This window comes from Cyprinus carpio, chromosome B9 (genome assembly GCF_018340385.1).
Source record: "Cyprinus carpio isolate SPL01 chromosome B9, ASM1834038v1, whole genome shotgun sequence".
NCBI lineage: Eukaryota > Metazoa > Chordata > Actinopteri > Cypriniformes > Cyprinidae > Cyprinus > Cyprinus carpio.
Window position 1 is genome coordinate 33223695 of NC_056605.1, and position 5741 is coordinate 33229435.

The 5741-nt window shown below is 36.9% G+C and overlaps 1 protein-coding gene across 1 annotated transcript in view; it reads left to right on the forward strand.

The window, feature by feature from the left end:
• The window catches only part of LOC122138547 (NACHT, LRR and PYD domains-containing protein 3-like), a 788161-nt gene that overhangs the window by 600316 nt on the left and 182104 nt on the right, over positions 1–5741 (forward strand). The gene's annotated exons all lie outside the window — the stretch shown is intronic.

The window sequence follows — 5741 nt, forward strand, 5'->3', positions numbered from 1 at the left end:
CTTCGGCAGCGAGACTAAAGTTCCTCTGATACGCTCTGGGCCATTGCAAGCAAAATAATCGCAATCGTGTGCAGGAGTCCAAACGCAGTTAAAGCATCTGACAAGATCGCGTATTTGTGAACACACTGATTGAACTGTGATGTACTGTTTTCTTTTAAGAAAACCCGGAAATATTCGCCAAACAAAATATACCTTGTCGACATGATCGCGTCAAAAAACACGTGGCGTGGCGGTGGGCGGGTGCAAGTGATAGTCTCTTTGAGGAAGGCGCAGTAGCGTTTTTGAAACAGACAACATTTTAACTTAAATTACAGAAGGATAAAGTCACGCGGAGAGTAAAGTTATGAAAAGCGTCGTTGTTTCCATATAGATATTTAATTCCTTATTCACTCAGTTTGTCTTTCCCGCAGTAATTGGGTAGTTAATGTTAAGGGCAGAACTTATACAGTTAGTATCAAGTTTGTGTTGCCTGGGTGTACAACGTTATTACCTTAAAGATGATAAACGAACACGGTCGCAACAAAAGGATCGCAAAACCGTTGCTTAATTAGTGCATATATTATCTTGATCAAAAAAATGTTAATATTTTTAACATTTGAAAAATCAAATTCATTTTAAACTTAAAATTAACTTCTACATAGTCATTTTTATTTCCACAATACAAATAAAAATGACTAGTATTCCTGTTATTATAGCTTGTGTTTATAGTCTAGTCTTCACCCCAAAAAATTTCGAAAGCCTCCACATTATAAACATGATCTAAACTTTGCTTACTTCTGTCAAATCTGAAATCTTGAGTGATTTTGATCAAGTAAAGGTCCATAACTCATTTGCAATGATAACTCAACATTAAAATGACTATGAAAGGGTGCGTTATATAGTCTACAGTTCTATATTTCATAACAAAAGCGTTGCATTGGCTATTGTATAATACATTTCCTAGATTTATTTTTAGTTTCTTGTGTAAGAAGGATGCCGTGGGCTATTTTGCTATGTCCTTAAACTCCTGGTCACTGATCATTAAATTGTTGAACTGAGAGTAGAAATACAGTAGAGTCAACATTTGAAGTGGATACAAAACCGTTTATCACTAATAATGTTTCCATAGTACGCTTGAGTTGTCTACTGTTTATGACAAGTACATGAAGGAGCGAATGGGAAATTAACACCAAAAAATGTGTGATTGTTGTGAGGGTTGAAAGGCACATCGTGTGTGATATTGACCCAGATATCAGCAGCTGGAAAAAAAAAAGTTTGAGTCTGAATAAAACGATGATGTTTTTTTTTTTTCCCTCCAATATTCTCACTTTGATCAGACAATATGCGCCATAGATAAGAATGAGGCCATAAAAGGTGACACCTCAACCAAAAACACATTACGCAAACCTCTTTAGACTTTCGTTTATGTTTGGTGTAAAGTGTAATGATAGATTTTAGATTGCTTACTGATTTCGTCGTCAGGCTTTAACTTGCTTATTAATCCCACAAATTTTTTGTGATTGTTTTACAACAGCGAACCAAGATTTTTTTATTTTTAAGCTTTACAACTGTTGGACACCAAACCAAATGACCCAAAATTCTGACCCCTTGGTCTGAACTCAGGCTTTTGTGCGTGAGTTCATCTGTAATAGTATTATATGCAAAAATCTTTTGGAAATATGATTGTTGAATTCCCTTAAAGATTGAGGTGTTTCTTTTTCACTTTTTCACTGTCTTTGGTTTGCCTGACTTGAACTGGCGATGGCAGCAGAATGGCGCGTCAAGATGCTTGCGGTTAAAGGAGAAGTGCTTGCTTTCCAGTGCAAAAGTTTCAGCTCGAAAACCAGAGATCAATTCGCAAAGGCCTCGGTAGGTTTGTTCACATTCTAAAAGACCGGCTGGCCTTTCACGACCGAGACTCGCAGAGGGCTTCTCTGTTAGAGACTGTAACCCGTCTCTGCATTCACAAGGGACCAGCTCGGCAGAACGCGCGCCTACGTCGACCGTCGTTCATTTTTTTGTGCTGCCGCTCTGGATATTTCAGCAGAGACAAAAAGTGCCCTGTGTTTTACTGAGGACTGTGCAAGAAGAGGACGTCTGCTTTTAAATACATGCTTTCTCTCTCCTCCCATAGGCACATCCACAGAAGCCAAGCTTCATTGCATGAGTTGGTGTTGCCATACGATATGCAGAGATCATCCTATTTACAATATTGCTTCGGCCCCACATTATTTTGGAGTCATGAAAACTCTGTTTTTTCAGGACATCCTCACAAACCATGGTGGAAGTGAAAGACAGTGCCAGTTTCCCATAACAGTCAATTTTATTGGTGAACGTCCCTTCGCCAAAGAAAAAATAGAAAACTAGTGGTCCAAGGAGCACAAAATCTGCCGAGTGATAAATCTAAAGTAAAAAACAGATACCTGTATTTCATAGAAGATGGAAGAACTATTGAATTCTTGTTGTGTCCTTGTGCCTGACGCCTACACGCTCTGTGATCCGATGCATGCTGTGGTCCGGGTCGGCTGAAGAAGTCCCACGGCGGGTTTGTTTGAGATCGGCTGTTCTGGCGGCCGGCCACCAAGCATGAAACCACAGCTGGTTTCGGTTTTGTACGAACGGGACTTCCTCTGGATGTTTTGTCTTCCTTCCCTTACGAGCAACCGCTGAGGGTTATTCGGGGTGAATTCACACTCTGACAAACGATTATCTCGGTGTGGCACCTTTATCGAGGGAACGTCGCTGCGCTGTGTGGGGAAAGACACTTTCCCAGGTGAGTGTTTATATTTGTGGGTTCGTTGAGGTATTAATGGAGTAGTTTCATATTCAATTGTGCTGAAAGATTTGGAGAAATGTAGCATTGCAATCCAGTGTCTCTGCAGTGAATGGGTGCCGTCAGAATGAGATTCCAAACAGCTGATAAAAACCATCACAATAATCCACAAGTAATCCACATCTCTCCAGTCTATCAGTTAACATCTGGACTTCTGGAGAAAGACCAAAAACTGAAAACAAAAGATTATTGTGATGTTTTTATCAGCTGTTTGACTCTCATTCTGACGGCACCCATTCACTGCAGAGCATCCATTGGTGAACAACGTGATGCAATGCTACATTTCTCCAAATCTGATGAAGAAGAAACAAATTCCTCTTCATCTTGGATGGCCTGAGGGTGAGAATTGTCATGCAAATAATGTCACCATTTGCTAAAAATAAGATATTTTGCTTAAAGACGAGCATGTTTTTCCTTTTTTTTTTTTTCTTTTTTTTTTTTTGTTTGAAGGCAAATAGTGATGGATGTTGTTCCGGAAAGGACTTTGCCAGGATTTGCATTGGCAAGATACTTTTACCAAATGATCTTACATTGCATTTCATATTTCATTAGCTCAGGCATTACCTCTAATTGTAGGTTAAGCTGTAATAATCATAAAACAGTGATTACGTTTTCTTTTGATGTCTTTTTAATAAAGTTGATTTCTAGGACAGGATTTGTTCCATATTAAGCAATGGTTCCCGCTTTTTGGACTCCCTCATTTGAGATAAAAACTTAAACTCTAATTACAGTACAAAAAGCAGTTGATTTTGAACCTGTATTATCCGATGTCATATTAATCTGCTGGAAATATTTAAATAAATGTCTCATGTACATATTAAAAAAAGATGACTTTTTAATAATCCTAAATCACCTGGAGTCTGTCGTAAGACTTAAAGAACAAAGAAAGAATAAATAAAATAAAACTTTTATTGTTTGTTTTTTTTTTTTTTTTTTGTAGTGCTTTTTAATTTAATTATAGGATACGGTTCTTAAAATATTTAAAAAATAAATAAATAAAAAAATCTCAGCTGCAATTTACCACCTAATAAACCTTTTCTGCACTTGACAAACCCCCAAAAAATTGTATATTCATTCCAGAAAGATATTCTCAACTTTTTAAAGATATATTCTCCAACTTTTAAGATTATATTCAGTCATATATATATTATATATATATAAATATAATTTTTTTTTTTTTCAGGTCTCAAAATCACTCTGTTTAAAATTCCTCATGATAATTATCCAGGTTTTACAAGGGACTTCATTTATGTGATCGTAAAATTAAAAGACAAATAAAAATGTCGGGTTTTGTGGCTTATTAGAACGTCAGCTAATTAGATCTTTTACCTTCTTTTATTGCTTATTTTAAGTCACCTTGTGGTCCCATTGTCAGTGTGCTGAGGCTCTATAGTGGGCCCCGGGCCCCTGGTAGAGAACCACCGATCTCTAAAGAATAACAAAATGAATTTGGTGACCTCAACAGCAGCTTTCAGTTTGCAGTTATGCTTACTTTAGGAGGTTTGACGTGCTTTAATAAACGAATAAACCGGGGAGGAGACTGTCAATCATCGCACAGTGTTCACTGCTACACTTACTGAAGGAGATATTAAAAGCTGTTAGCAGGACTTGCATTTAAAGGTTACCATTCGTACCGGAAACATTTCAAAGGCAGCGGAAAATGTCAAGATTAATTTATTATCTGTTATGATGGCATCGCGGTGTGTGTTTATCCAGGAGCTTGTTGAAAGTCCTGTAAAGAGTGTTTTCACAGTTGACTGGAGTACAAATTTGCGGTCTGTTTTACGTCTTATACAGGGGTTTTGTTTGAAGAGCATTTAAAATAATAAGCTTGTACCTACAGTATATAGACCTTAGTCAGAAGTTGACAGATAGGGACAGAAAGCCTGTTTAAAGTCATGTGATCTTATGATGGTCTAATTTTACGTTTTTGTTAACTTGATTTGTAATTGATTCTGATCATTTCAACTTCTGTAGAAATGTTTTCTTTGGTTGGACTCATGAAAATTAGTTCATGAAGGGCCTTTCCGTAATATAGCGTTTTTCTTTTTACACTTTTACCTGGGATTAAACATCTGCATGAAAAGGAGTTAAATGCCAAACCAACAGCCTAATTTATGTTATATATAGTGCTCACTAATTGGTCCAGACAGGAACAATACCATGCTTAAGAGCGGGGGGTGAAAAACTTTTAGAATTTAAGATCAGGGTAAAATGTAACTTATTTGTCTTCTGGGAAAACATGTAAAAACTATCTTCTGTAGCCTCTCGAAGGGCAGTACCTAAATGAAAAAAGATAAGATATTTAGGCAAGAATAAGAAAAAATGTTCACAAACTTCCATTCTGTTCAAAAGTTTTCACCCCGGGCTCTTAATGCATGGTTTTATTCTTCTGGAGCATCAGTGAGTGATTGAACCTTCTGTATACGAGTTGGTGCTTGAGTCCCCATCAGATGTCCTCAGTGTGAAAACGATGCATCGCAAAAATCATACAGTCATTGTGGAAAGGTTCAAAATACACAGAAATGCTGGAAAACCAAAAAATTAGTGGGAGAGCTGAAGATTTTTACTCCTGAAGAACAGCAGGGAAGTTAAAACTGTTTCAAGCAAAACAAGAGATCATGAACAACTATCATAAACACAAAACACACAGCTGGGAAATTCAGTAACAACACAGTATTAAGAGTCAAAGGGGATGAAAATTTTGAACGGGGACATTTTTTTATCTTGTGGGCTATATGTAAACAATTTTCATGTAAACAAGATCTTATTAGCTGTGGATAACTCAAATAAACAATATCATGCAATTTTGTATGCTCTTATTTGAGCCAATAATTAACAATTTTGCAGACTTCTGAACCGGGGTGTAAAAACTTTTTTCTCTTTTCAGCTGTATGTAGCTACTGCTTTTGATGTATAACTAATGGGT